The sequence below is a fragment of the Pinus tabuliformis genome, chromosome 4_2, assembly GCF_031772625.1.
Source record: "Pinus tabuliformis cultivar Carrire ecotype Pingquan chromosome 4_2, CPIR1, whole genome shotgun sequence".
NCBI classification, from domain to species: Eukaryota; Viridiplantae; Streptophyta; class Pinopsida; order Pinales; family Pinaceae; genus Pinus; species Pinus tabuliformis.
Window position 1 is genome coordinate 1,013,994,140 of NC_142304.1, and position 16,049 is coordinate 1,014,010,188.

Below are 16,049 nucleotides of genomic sequence, written 5' to 3' on the forward strand. Positions count from 1 at the left end.
TGAGAGAATCACTGGAGTTGTGGCATTGGACACTCTTCAAGAACCCCATAGTAAATAGAGCGTGGTGTATATCACAGGGCTTTGTCCTCTAGAATCTTTGGAAAGCAAGAAACAAGACAGTATTTCACTCAAAAACCATCCAGACCAATCAATTGTGGAAGATAATAAAGTGTAACATCAAAGAATCAATATCTATCTCTATATGGCCAAAGGACACTTGGAAAGTTGAGTGTAGGGAGATCAACATCTTGAAGGCACTAGATCTTAGGACACATTCTCTTGCTTTGGGACCTGGTGGCCCACCCTCAGATCCGAATTGGATCCATAGAAAGACTATCAAGAACCATGACTAAATTAGGTCAAACAAATCTCTAATGAAATCCAAAACAGTATCAAAAACACCCTGGAACCAATGGCCATGGCAGCCGACATGGAACGACGAGGACCTCGGTCAAAGCGCGTTGACTGAGGCCCATGGAGACCGTGCAGGAGGCCAAAGTAGCCCTTGGGAGCCCTGGAATGGAAAAAAGGCGAAGTTTTTGATGCACGATTAGCGCTGCGAATAGGGCTAAAATGGGAAAGCCCGAACCCCGTTGCATGGGGGAACTGGAGGACCGCGATCGGGAAAAGGTAAAAGCACTAAAGTACAAAGGCAGGACCCGCGCTCTGGAAACCAGCGGTTTACATCAGGGCACCCTTGAATGATAAGAGGTTTTGGATAGGAGCGAAGTGATTCCATACACCGATCAACGCATGGCAGGCGGAGGTGAGAGAAAACCGCCATTGATCGCACGCTATCAGTCAAGCAAGTCAACCGCATGAAACACGTGTATGGCATAGGGATCGAATGGCTAAAGCCATGAACAGAGACAGTCGAATCAGTCATATTGGAAATCCGAATTGAGGAGAATCCAAGCGACCAAGAGAGATAGTGAATAGTGAACCCAGAGAGGAGGATTGAACATAGAGAACTATAAAGCCAAGTAGAAGAGATAGAGGGTTGAGCTGACCACATGCAGCATCGAGCACCAGAGAGCTTGAAGATTTTAGCCTTCCCATAGAGGAATCTGTCTGGACTGAGCATCACATTTGGCTCTTTCCACTGTAGACCAAAGGTCACATAGCTGGTAGGAGGAAGAAGAGTCTGTGTACTCCAAGTGGCTTGGGGAATCCAAGAACCACCCTGCCCAGCAAAATCTGCTTCAGGAGAACTCATATTGAGTCCCTGTATTGTAATTTCTCTACTGAAAGACACAATAAAATAAGGCCACCACTGAAGCTAGACCGGAGACGTATCCCTGGAGAATAGGGTGAACTCCATATTAAAACTGTTTATGTCTTTGTGTTGCTTATTGTATTTTGCTATTGTGTTTCCATTTCATTTTATGTGTATTGGCAATCTGATCGATCCATTGTTTCAATGACACAGAACACACACACCAGCATATGAGTCTGTAATGCCTTTAGTTTAATAAATCTTTAATTGATGGCACTCATAGGGTGAATATCAGATCAAGTGATATGAGAGCAATAAGGTTGTAAGGTTAGACAAGCTTGTGTTGGTATAGCTACGAATGCTCATAGGATCAAAGCTCAAATAAGGAGAAGGAGAGTTGGTGGAAACTAATCCCGAAATTGGGAGAGTCTATCCTCGAAAGACCATGATAGAAGAAAGTTCTATGGGGCCAGACCCTCAATTCATAGAAAGTTTCTTGGCTATGAAGTCCATGGTTGAAGAAATGTATTATGACTTCATAAAGCAAAAGGTGGAAGATGCATCAGGCTCTAAGTAAGGGAAAGGAGAAGATGAGTCTCACTTCCATGACAATTCCAAAGGAAAAGGGAAAGAGGAAAACTTTCTCACACCTCCTAATAGACCTGTACATAATAAGAAAGCATCTTTGATTAAGTTAGATGTTAAATTTGATTTTCCTATATATGATGGAGAGCTAAAGGATGAAAAATTGGACAATTGGATTAGACAAATTGATGTGTATTGCAGGGTACAAAACATAAACTCAGACAAGAGTAAGATTCAGCTGGAAAGCCTACGCCTAGGAGGCACTGCCTTGGTTTGGTGGGAAGGTAGAACCCAAGCTGATATGCAAAGCCATGGTAAGACCATCTCTGTCTGGAGTGAATTCGTTTCTGCAATCAGGAAACAGTTCTATCCATTGGCCTACATGCAGCAGGCCATGATGAGTTGGCAAACTCTTCGGCAGTTGAAGGGGCAAAGTGTACAAGGGTATACTCAAGAGTTCAGAAAGAGAGCATTGACGTTGGGCGTCTCACTAGACTCACCAGAGACTCTTTTGAAGTACATTGGTGGTCTACAAAGCTACATGAGGCATACCATCCTCATGTTTAATCCCACTAGTATAAATGAGGTGTCTGTACAAGCTACTAATCTAGAGGCTAGAGGAAAGAATGGCAATCCAGAAGTTGGGGGACCATCCCAACCCACTGTAAGTAGGAGCAAGGAGAAAAGAAAATAGAAGTGGAAAGCAAGGAAGGCTAACACTGCATAGAAAGCCAAATATTCATGCACTCACTGTAAAAAGGAGGGGCATGATGATGAGCATTGTTGGATTCTGCATCCAAAGCTGATACCTAAGAAGTCCGAGGGCAAGAAGAAGAAGACAACTGCAACTATTCAAAGAGATTTGGGGTCAGACTCGGGAGACGAAACAACCATAACAGCCACAAGTATAAAAGGTAATAATTTTGAAGCATCTACTAGTAATTCTGCTCAATCTGTTATTGATGAAGAAAATGAAAGAAAAAGACATGAGCTTTTCCATATTTGAGTTATTTCCAAAAATCAAAAGATTGATACTTTGTTTGATAGTGGCTCTCAAGTAAATTTGATTTCCGAAGCAGTTGTAGATAAATTTGGATTAGAAACTACACCTCACAAGAAACCATACCCATTAGGATGGTTGAATGGTAAAGCACAACTACAAGTGACCAAACAATGCAAACTCAAGTTTTCTTTTGGGTCAACATTTGTAGATGAGGTTGAGTTAGGCATAATTCCTTTGGATATATGTGGAATTGTTTTAGGAAGTCCTCACTTGTACGATATAAAGGTTATTTTCTATAGAGCTGAGAATAAGTATCTACTGGTTAAAGATGGAATCAAATACTTTGTAAGAGCTCATAAGCTCAAGAATAATTATACTCTCATAACTCAGGATAGATGAAAAGAATGATTAATTCATGCAAACAATTCTTACTAATGGTTGTAAAGGAAAAGAAACCTGATAAAGCCAATGTATTTGAGGGCTGTAATGCTGAACAACAAGCTGATATAGAAAAGGTTGATTCAGAGTATGATGTCTTGTTTCAAAAACCTAAAGGTCTGCCACCCAAAAAGGGAATAGTACATGATATTATTTTGCAGTAAGATGTTTCGTTGCCTAACATTGGGATGTATAGGTTTTCTGCTTTAGAGAATTATGAAATCAAGAAGCAGGTGCAGGAGTTGCTCGAGAAGGGCTTCATCAGGCCTAGCACATCACCATGTGGGTCACCAATACTTTTGGTGAGAAAGAAAGGTGGCTCGTGGAGAACGTGCATTGATTACCGAGCACTGAATAAGATAACAATCAAGAATCATTATCCCCTTCCTCGCATAGATGATCTATTAGATCAATTAAAAGAGGCTGTTTATTTCACCAAGCTAGATTTGCACAGTGGATACCATTAGGTCAAAGTTGCAGAGCAAGATGCCTGGAAGACTACTTTCAAAACAAAGCAAGGATTATATGAATGGCTAGTTATGCCTTTTCGCTTAACTAATGCTCCTGCTACTTTCATGAGATTAATGAATGATGTACTCAAACCTTTTTTTGATGATTTTGTTATTGTCTATCTATATGACATTTTGATTTTTAAGAAAACGTGGGAAGAAAATTTAAAGCATGTTAAGCAGACATTAGATGTTTTGAAAAGAGAAAAACTTTATGTTAAACTCTCAAAATGTGAATTTGGCAAAACATCTTTAAACTACTTGGGACACATAGTAGGGGAGGTGAATTGAAAATAGATCCCTCTAAAATGGAACTCATTGTAAACTGGCCTAAACCTAGGTCTTCTATAGAAGTGAGAAGCTTCTTAGGAGCATCACAATATTGGAGGAAGTTCATCTCTAACTTCTCCACAATTTCAACTCCCTTACATGCTTTGATAGGATTGAATAAGGTGTTTTAGTGGGGAGGCAAATATCAGAAAGACTTCGGCACCTTGAAAGAGAAAATAAGTATAGCACCTGTACTAGCACTGCTAGATTTGTAGAGACCATTTGAGATCCAGGCTGATTCCAGTGACTATGCCATGGGAGCAGTGTTGACATAGCACGGCAAACCATATGCTATCATTTTGAGACTTTTAATCCTACAGTAGTTAACTATCCTACATATGATAAAGAATTGTATGCATTAGTTCAGAGTGTGAAAAAGTGGAAACATTACTTAATGGGAAAAGAGACAATAATACATATTGATCATCAACCACTTCAATATCTACACTCCCAAACTAAGTTGCAACAATCAAGACATTAAAGTTGGATGGGTTTTCTACATTAGTTTCACTTAGTCATCAGATATAAAAAGGGCATACATAACAGGGTTGCAGACATGTTATCTAGACCCATTATAAATGCATCTACCATACTTAAGCATAATTTTGTACTACATGAAAGCTATATAGGACAATATGCTCAGGATATGGACTTTAAAGATGTATATGCAACTTTGAGTCAAGGCAAAAGAGTAGAAGAATTGGACTATCATATAAAGGACCAACTCTTATACCATTGTGGGAAACTTTGCATTCCACAAACTAAGAGGATAAAGATAATTAGGGAAGCACACACTTCTCTGATATCAGGTCACTTTGGGGTTAGCAAAATAGTTGCACAGCTACAAAGATTCTGCTATTGGCCGAAAATGAATGAGACAGTTTCTAGATATGTAAGAGGGTGTGCCATGTGTGCTAAAAGCAAGCCCAGCAATAGAAACTAGGCTTGTACGGTCCGTTGATTGTTCCTTCTCACCCTTGGGAAAGCGTTTCCATGGATTTTGTAGGAGGACTACCTAAATCTAGGAAAGGTCATGATTATCTATATGTTGTTGTGGATAGGTTCAACAAAATGTGCATTTTGATACCTTGTAGTAAATAGGTCACAGCTGAACAGATTGCAAAATTGTTCTTTGAACATGTATGGGTTCATTTTGGATTACCCACTTCCATTGTATCCAATGGAGACACCCGATTTCTGGGGAAGTTTTGATCAAGTAAGTGGGAATTGATGCACACCAAGTTAAATAAAAGCACAGCTTTTCATCCACAAACAGATGGTCAGGCAGAAGCAGTAAACAGGACTGTGATCCAGTCACTGAGAGGATATTGCAGTAAACATCGTAATCTTTGGGATGAACACTTGTGTTATGTGCAGCATGCTTACAATAGAGCCAAACACTCTTCTACACAGAGATCTCCTTTTGAGACCTGCTTTGGTTTCACACCAAGGATGGGCAAAGTGATGTTGATAAGGCAACTAGGTTCATTGAACAGATCCAGAAGATCCATCAGGTGGTACAGGAACAGCTGGAAAAGAGCCAGGCCAAGTATAAGGCTAGGCATGATAAGCATCAGATGGAGCATAGTTTTCAAGTTGGAGACCAAGTCTGGCTGTATATCAGCAAGGACAAGATGCAAGGTGAAGGTAAAAAGCTAAAGCCTATCAGGTATGGACCCTTCAGGATACTTGAGAAGATTGGTGAAAATGTGTTTCGCCTTGATCTACCATCTTACATGCACATCTACTCATTCGTGAATGCAGATTGCTTAAGATTGTTTGAACCTTTAATGATTGAGGACCTTGAAGAGAAAAGGCAATTGTCTTCCATTGATGACCTGCTACCTAAATACCTCAATGAGTTGTAGGAAGACACAGTGCTGGATAGGAAGGTAAGGACAATGTGTAGGGGAGAAGTTGAGTACCTCAGGATTGGGCTCAAAGGTTCAAATCTAAGCAGCACAAAGGGGATTGAGATTGGACAAGTGAAGAAATAGTATTCTCACTTAGTCGATGCTTGAAAACAAACTTTTGGTGGTCCAAAATCTTTTTCAGTAGGGAGGCTGTGATCCGAATTGGATCCATAGAAAGACTATCAAGAACCATTACTGAATCAGGTTGAACAAAACTCTAATGAAATCCAAAACAGTATCAGAAACACCCTGGAACCAGTGGCCATGGTAGCCAATGTGGAACGACGAGGGCCTCAGTCAAAGAACGCTGACTGAGGCTCATGGAGACCGCGCAAGAGGCCAAAGTAGCCCCTGGGAGCCCTGGAATGGAAAAAGGGTGAAGTTTTTTATGTGCAATTAGCACTATGAACAGGGCCAAAATGGGAAAGCCCGAGCACTCGGTCGCGTGGGGGAACACGAGGACCACGGGTGGGAAAAGGTAAAAGTGCTAAAGTACAAAGGTGGGACCCACGCTCTGGAAACCGACAATTTACATTGGGGCGCCCTTGAATGGTAAGAAGTTTTGGACAGGAGCAAAGCGATTCCATACACCGATCGACACATGGCAGGCGGAGGTGAGAGAAAACTGTCGTTGATCCCGTGCTATCGGTCGAGAAAGTCAAACACGTGAAACGTGCGTATGGCGTCAGATCTGGAGGGCTCAGATCGAACGATTGAGATTGCACCCGATGGAAAGAAGCAGAATCGATAGGGAATTAAGCCGTGTTCTAAAGGGATTTGGAGTCCGTTTGACCGCCACGGTGGAGGAAGAACGCATCCACAGTGTAACTGAAGAAACAAACTGATGAAGCATGCTGGCACCATTTAGAGGAGGACAAGTGGGCACTCCCTGAGCATTCATGATGACACCGAATGTAGGGAACTCCAAGAACAGCAGCAGAAGGCGAGTCGACAAGCAGAAGAGGAATCAAACAGGCATAGGGATCGAATGGCTAAAGCCATGAATAGATACAGTTGAATCAATCAGATTGGAAATCTGAATTGAGGAGAATCCAAGAGACCAAGAGAGACAGTGAACCTAGAGAGGAGGACTAAATACAGAGAATAGTAAAGCCAAGCAAAAGAGACAGAGGGCCGAGCTGACCATAGGCAGCGTCGAGCACCAGAGAGCTTGAAGATTCAAGCCTTCCCATAGAGGAATCTGTCCGAACTGAGCATCACATTTGGATCTTTCCACTATAGACCAAAGGTCACACAGCTAGTAGGAATAATAAGAGTCTGTGTACTCCGAGTGGCTTGGGGAATCAAAAACCCACCCTGCCCAGCAAAATATGCATTAGGAGAACTCATATTGAGTCCCTATATTGTAATTTATCTACTGAAAGACACAATAAAATAAGTCCACCACTGAATTTGGACCGGAGATGTAGCCCTGGAGAATAGTATGAACTCCTTATTAAAATTGTCTGTGTCTTTGTGTTGCTTAATGTATTTCTCTGCTGTCTTTCCATTTCATTTTTTGTATATTGGCAATCTGATCGATCCGTTGTTTCAATGACACAGAACACACACACCAGCATATGAGTCTGTAATACCTTTAGTTTAATAAATCTTTAACTGATGGCACTCATAGGGTGAATATCATATCGCCCTCTATGATGGGTATCTCACTAAACACCTTCCTGTGCCCCCCACAAGGGTTTTTTAAACTAAACATTTATGACACTTCCAAAGGAAATCTGGGTCCAGATGGCATAGTGGGTGTAATTCATAATGACAAGGGGAAAGTTGTTAAGATTTTTGCGGCCTCATGCGACAGTTATACCAATAATGTGGTTGAATTCCTAGTGCCGAAAAAAGCGATACAAATGGCAGCTGAAATGGGATTAGAAAAACTGCAGGTATCTAGAGATTCTCACTTCACAATTTCTATGCTACAAAATTTAATTAAAAAACCCCCCCTGGATAAGGTGATCAAAATCTGGAGACTTGAGCTTATTGGAGAACATATCAACTCCTGGATCCCCTCCTTTGAGTATGTAATCATGGAGCATGTGGATTGTGAATGTGATAAGGTAGCTAACAATCTAGCTAATTTGGGCAATGACCACCAAGGTCAGGAATTTCTCAAGGACTTGCCTTTTTCTTCACAAAATTCCCACCTTGTGGAATTAAGTAGGATAGTGGCCTTGAATGAGCCATCCTCGATGGCGATGAAAAATAGTGAGGAGATCCAAACGCGTGGTAGATGATGTTGAACTCCTAGTCATTGGTGCGGGGGTCAGTCTCCCTGTCCTCTCACTAAGCTCATAGTATGGGAGGGATAAATGTTTGGCATGACAAAGTCCCATCATCCTCGTTGGGAGTGGGAGCAGGCAAAATACATTGATATATGGAGGGTGGTGGTATGCAACTATGACTCTTTTGTGGTTCGTTGTGTGTCGGTTGCATTTTGGTGGATTTTGTAACCTCTATAGTTGGTGCCATGTCTAGGAATGGTAGCACTTTCGCAGTCGACACCCCCTCCTTAGAATTAGGGTCACAAAATTGGAAGCTCTCCTTTCTCATTTGTGGTTTCTAACTTCTCTTAGGGGTGTTAGTGCTCTGTATCTGGCTATTGAGCTGGCCCTCAAGCCTTGTCATGGGTGGTTGGGTAATTTTACTCATGGTTTTATTCTATGTTTGTGGGGCAGTTGTTCTACCCTATCAAGTGGTTTTCTTCTGGGTTTTTTCATTCTTGAAGGATTTCTATGGCCATCTGTGAACCATAGTTGGACAATTAGATACTTGGGCTAGCAGAAGGTTTTTTGTCATCGCGACTTTCAATCAGTGAATTATCTGGGAGGGTTCGGGGTGAGAATACCTGCATTTTGCTACTGATGTACCTCTTCTTTGATGAATGAATAGAACTTTCACTTACAAAAAAAAAACTATCAAGTCTCTTGAGAGACAAAAATGAAATTGTCTCCTAAAAGAAAACAATTCTTGTGTTTTATATTGCCTTTATAGAGATATTTTTTAAAGAAAATAAATTGAGACAGTTGCTTACAGACAATACACACATTTTTTTTATCTCAAGTTAAGACAATTTAGGAAAATCTTGTCTCAAATATTATTTTAAAACCCCCTCTATGTTGTAGTGATTTCTTGGAAATAAATGGTATTTTCCCTCATAATCGTGATCAGATCCTCATTTCCCATTCACGACCACCTTTTACCAATGAAATTATTCATTGTCGGGATAAATCTCTTATTATTATAGGATTTTGAAAATGTCTATGTAGGTGATGTTTGATTCCCCTAAGTTATCCAATCCAAAAACTTCCATGCTTCCTTTTGCTTCCTTGGAACTCTGGGAAGGGCTGCCTCATACCTATGTTGTTAGTTCAACTGAAATTTTCCAAACTACTCTGCAATCATCAATAGTTAAGTTGGAAAGGTACATAAATACCTTTTAAGTTATTACATATGCCCAAGAAAAACACTCATGAAAAGATGTATTCATCATGATTTTTTTTGTTCACAAAGATAAGTGATATTTCGTATAAAATATTTTTTATTATTATTTAATTATTTAATTATGTTTGTATGAATGAACAATTTTATACAATTAAGGATTATTAAATTACTTTTTGTTATTTCCTATGAGGCATACAATAGATGCTAACAAGGTGTTCTGATAATGTGCTTCATGGTGAAAGGGCCACTGGTTCGGAAGAAAAACAACCATGCTAAAAGTTGGTGTGGCCCAAGACAAGTGCAATCCAAGGGTGATTTTGATGCCTTAGATACCCTTGAGACATTGCAACTTAAACCACAAGTTGGGCATGCCAGTCATCTCTGGATTCACAATATCTAAAAAAAAGAAAAATTGTTATTATAATTTTAAAATTTTAAAGTACATTAACATTATTTTTATTATGATGTGTGAATAAAATTTTTTTATTAAGATAATTTGTTGATGGTGGTTAAGAGATTTCTAAGTTTACTAAATGTTTTATAATTTGATTTATTAACTCGTTTGCCTTATATTTTAAGAAAAACTATTTCGAGTCTACAAAACTTAGTTTATATTATAATTTATTTGTAGTATTTAAGAGTGGATTTATAATTTTCTAAAATACATGTATTTTTTGAGTTATTAATTTTTTTTATATCTTAAAAATAAAAATAAAAATAACTAATTAAAAATAATTTTAATCTAAATAATATCGATAAGAAAATTAATAATTTACTATCCATAAACTCTATTAATAATATAATATAAATTAATTCTAATTTTCTTGGATGGGGAGTCTAGCACGAGACAAATAGGGGCACAATGTTGCCATCATGTTGTCGACCATGAGTTAATAACACACATCCCATCACATCTAGACTTTAATGAGCCATTACTTCACTTCCAATCTATTGGTCGGGTCACTTGTATTTGGTTTAATTGACAACTTCTATTTCCATTTGCAAAGTCATTGAACTGTGATCTCTCCTCATACTTGGAATATCATTGCTATATGTGAGCTAGCTCCCACTTTGTACATTGTTCATTCTGGTTGGTGTTTAGTTATAACAAAATGCAAATCCATATCTCTGTGCATGAGGAAAGTGGCTTACACTCTACCTGCATTCATTCTTTTTATAATTTTTTTTATGGAATGTGGAATATGTTCATAATTTTTGTAGTGCTCCTATAAAATTAATTATTCTCATACTTTTATGATTTTATTTTGATAAAAATGGATGATAGCCATGAGGCTAAAACAAGTAAAGTTGAACATTTTTATGATTTTATTGTTATTAATGAATTTTTTTTATATTTGTATTGCTATTTTGAAAAATATAATAGGAGCTACAATGCTCCTCCCAACCGATGAACTTTTTCCTCAGCAATGCCTTCAAGCTCCAGACTCCTTTTCTGTTAGCAAACTAACCATTACTTGCACATTTTTTCCTCCTCAAACCCTAGAAATTTCCTACCAAATATGAGGTATAATTTATTTGTGTAGGTTCATTCTCTCTCCCATAGAGACAACACTATGATACATTTTCAGGTCTAACCATAGGTATTTAAATGGAGTGAAGGTAATTCCTTATTTGTTTTAAGCATTTATCCTTCTTGTGACTCATCCCCTTTGGGGAAGTTGTTGGTCTTCCTTGTTGAACTTGTAGTGTTGAAGTATTTCTGTTAGGTCCCTATAATACTAGTGATTCCCCCATTAATATTGTTATTGTATCCCTTATTATTGTTGTTGTGCCCCCATTGTCCCCATATTGTTATTAGTGTGTCCCATAGAAGCCCACTATTGTTATTTTTGTGCCCTTATATTATTATTGTTATGTCGACTTTGATTATATTGTGACTCCTTAGTCTCCTATATATAAAAAGGAGGTTGCCCCCTCGAAGAGGCTGATTTTGAAGTCAACTATCTATCTTTTCTTCTATTTTGTGAGCTAGTTGCATAACATTTGGTATCAGAGGAGGGCAAAATCATATTGGAACTTGAAGAAGTCACAGAAACAAGAACTTGACAGATATGAAATAAATCAATTTCAGAGTATCTCATCAAGTGGAAGAGCTTACCTGCTGAAGATTCCACATGGGAGGATGAGAATTTTATACAAAAGCATGCAGAACCACTCAAGCATTGAGGACAACACTTTTTTGAAGGAGAGGAGCATGTTAGGTCCCTATAATACTAGTGATTCCCCCATTACTATTGTCATTGTATCCCTTATTATTATTGTTGTGCCCCTATTGTCCCCATATTGTTATTAGTGTGCCCCATAGAAGCCCACTATTGTTATTGTTGTGCCCTTATATTATTATTATTATGTCTGCTTTGATTACATTGTGACCCCTTAGACTCCTATATATATAAAGGAGTTTTTCTCATTTGTATCATCCAAGAATTATTCATTTTTTGTAATGTAAAGGAGGTTTCCCCCTCGAAGAGGCTGATTTTGAAGTCGTTTATCTATATTTTCTTCTATTTTGTGAGTTGGTTACATAACACTTTCCCTTGGTATGTTGGTGCTCTTTCAAAAAACATTCCTTGTTTTCTCCTAACTTATAGGTAAGTCCTTTCTTGCTAGTTTTACATAACACTAAACCTCCCCCCTTCCCGGTTGGCACTCCATCTTGCGCTCTGACATCATCTGCCTCCTCCACTATCACCCTCCACTCCTAGTTGGCCACTTTGTGGATATCTCACTCCCCACTACATTTTCTTTAATTTTTCACTAATTCACCCATTCTAGTGGCCACCATGTTGAGGCAAAAAGTGCATGCACTTCGTGGCATGCCCTATTATAGAGACATTGGTAGTATCAGAGCCCAACAACGGGCTAAAACTTTGAGTGTTTGTTATCACGATCTTACTCCACTATGCATTCAAGAGGATATCACCCTAGCCAAACACGATAGAACAGATAAGCGGTATTGCATCATTGATTCTAAGGTACTTATAGATGTCGTTGGATGGGTTCTAGACATATGTCATTCCTAAGGTCATCTCAATCACTATATGCATACAATAGATATGTATTAGCATATAAAACTATTATTGACTTATGTGTTGATAGATAAGACCACTCCTAAAGAAGAGATGCTTCTCAAATTGGATGTATTGCAAGTATTAGTCCATTACATGGACAATAGAATAGGAAAAATTGAAGTCTACCTTTGTCTGTCCTTTGCTCCAAGTCATTCTTTAGGAGTTAATGGGGATCCTATCCATGTTGACGCTTTAGATTCTAGAAAATATTGAATGTTTACTATGTTATCTGGTTGTTTACCTCCAATTAAAAGTTACTTTCTTTCTTGCTAGAGTATATCCCTAGAGATCATGCATTTTTTAGACAATATTGTTGGGTTTTTAATACACTCATAGTAATTTTTTTGTTTATCTCTTAATTAAATTGAAATTTTGGGCTTGCTTTGTTTTCCTTAGTGGCAATTCAAGAAAAAAATCAAAATATTTTGATGTAAAACAATAATTTGAAGGAATGAAAAAATGTTTAGTAATAAAATAGAAAAAAAAAAACAAAACAAACAAACAAAACAAAACAAAAACGTTTAATTTTAATTCCATATTATCTTAGTGTAATAGTCCCGAGTTAAAATTTCATGTAATAAAGGAAAAATAAGACCAAGGTCATGGGACATGTATTCCAAGTTCAATGTTGGGAAAACACTATGGTAGGAATCACTTTTGGTTTATTTATAGCTATGGAAATTGGCAAAGGAAAAGAGGCAATAATTGGCATTTATTTATGAAAATAAAGGAAAATAGGAGAAAAGGAAGGAGAAGGGACACATATTTGCATGCTAGGGAAATTAGAGGAAAAATAAAGGAAAATGAAGAAAAAAGAGATATTGATAATAAAAAGGCACTAGGAAAACAATTCACAGTTTTTTGTTTGTTTTGGCTTAGATCAGTTTTGGGGGAGAGAGAGCTCCAAGAGGAGTGTTAGCACCTAAATCTACCTTAGACTGAAGGAACGCAAAAATTAGGGTAACCACAAACCACGCTCAGTCTGGTAGCTAGCCCTACCAGAACAAGAGAGGTCTCTCTCCGAGTCACGCTCAATGAATATATAAGCAAAAACGGTCTGAGATGACTTACAGTGAAATATTGATCTTAGGCTAGTAAGTGAATAGGGATACAAGAAACCATTTTCATGAATGACCAAGCTTCTAGGATGGTATGGGACCAACAGTCAGCAAGGAACAGAGAATTTAATACAAAGACACAGATTATTCTATGAGGCAAGGTAGGCGAAAAATGTAGCAATTTAGTTTGAGGTAATGCGGAATGAATATAGTGATGAAGAAAGTGAAAAGGGCATAGTTACATGAATCCTTTTCAACAGAAGAAAAACACTGAACATGAAATTTTCCCACAGGCAGAGCAATAAAATTGAATTCTACCTAATCTCACTCAGAAAATTTCACTAGAAATGAACATGAATTTAATTATGAAACATAACGAAATACATATGAAAACATAAGAGACACATCTTCTACACTCACAACCACAAGAATCTCATGAAACAAAGCCGCTGCCTTTCATTAAATCTTTGTCAAAAATATACAGTGAAGAAACAGAGTTTTCTTTCCCACAGTCTCCCAGAAGTTACAAGCCAACCAACCCTTTTCAAATAGCTTGCATACAATATATAGAATGTGTAAGGATGAGATAGAACGCCCAAGGGTTGGGGAGTTACTCGAATCATTGCAAAAGGGAGATGGAGAGCCAACCATCAGCTACAAGTGCAGCGCTACAAACATGACATTTGGCTTGGGTGACCGTTTGCCTTCCTTCGCCACTTGGATAGAAGCCAATCTGGAGAAAAAATAATTTAAATTTCGCCTTTGGTGCTAGAAAACCGAAGTGTAGATGAACAGGCCCACTTGGAGAAGTCGCGAATCGAAATTTCGCGAAACGGAAGCAAATTGGGCAGTTTTTCCTCTGTTCGCCACGCTACGTTGGGGCCTATTTTGGGGCACTTTCAGGTGTCCAAAATGTGCCCAAGTGGGCTTTTTGGAAAGCCTGTCCTGTCTACTTTCTAACCCCACTGGAATTTTTGAATTTGGTGCTCATTTTCCCCTCCAAATCTTCATTCTCCCAAGATTGCTTCCTGTGTGTCAAAAAAGGGGCAGAGAGGCCATTTTTGGGTGTTTTTTGACCTTTTGGAGACTCATATCTTGCCAAAATTTCTTTTCCGGGCACCAGTAGTCATGATTTTCCATGCTGAATCCAAAAATGCAAACCATTCCTCATTTGGAGCTCTAGAATTTTAGCGCCGCACCACTGGGAGAAAAACCCTGTGTTTTGCCCAAAAATTTGTCATGTGACCAAAAATTCCCCAAATTTCTTGAAATTTGGGCTGGAGGTTCCCTATGGGGTGTTATGATGGGCCAAGGAAGCCTCAGCCAATATTCCAAGGCGATCTTGCTCTTTAACCTTTCTTGTTGCTTTCCTCAATTTCGCCTTCAAAGTCCTTATCTAGGCCCTTGCACTCATGTTTCGTGTCCTGTAATGATAAGCCATGTGTCTCAGCAAGGCAAGGTCCTGATCAGATTTTTCCAGCAGCCTCTCCAAGTGCATTTTCACGCTCTCGAGATGGGCCCCCGATCCTCATTGATCTCTTGCTCCAATGATGTGAGCTCAACTCCTCTCCTTTGAGCAGCTTGGCGATGCTCACGAATGTTTTGCAACTCCATAATCGCCTGTTGATCCTCAAGATGCGTGTTTCTTTGCTCTAGGTACTTCATGTTCCACTTGGCCCTCTCCAAGTCAAGGGATAAGGACTCAATCACTGATTGCTGCTCCTGGATGATCTTTGTAAGCTCTGCATTTTTTGGTTCTGTATTTGTCTCATCATCATGGAGGAGAACGAATTTTGTCTCTCATTAACTTGATGGCCCTTCCTCCTGCACTGGCTCCTTACCTCTGCCCTGCTCATGTGATGCTGATGTCGGAAGTGAGGCCCCTTCCACCCCGGGTGGAGATAACACTCGCTTTGCTACTACAAATAAGGGTCTACTGCCTCTCTGATAGGTTATGTATACTGGCATAGTAGCAGTCTCATGTCATTCATACTGATGAGATGGGCCACCTACCTCATGCTCTGCCTCTGATACTACCTGTGGAGTGCTGAAGAAGTCACGGGAGATGAAGTCCTCCCAAGAATACCCTGCAATCCCAACTGATGGTCCACCAAAATCCAGATAAGTGCAAAGTGATAAACACTGTTAAGATGTTGTCGAGGGGTCTTATGCTGCATGAAATTTTTCATCCTCTCTATGTTCCCACAGATGAAAAATGGGAGGTTCATCATTCGCACCCTAGTAAAGTGCATGAGCAACCTGATGTGATAGGCATAAAGGCGAGAAAACCTACACTCACAACTGAAGTATTTCATGATCAGTTTCATGAGCGGAGCATACTCATCTCTCAAAAATATGAACGGGAAAACTCTCGTGAGCTGACTCAAACAACTGGCCTTAATGTAAGGCTCATAATGATGCCTCTCCACCTTCTTCTTCTTATGCC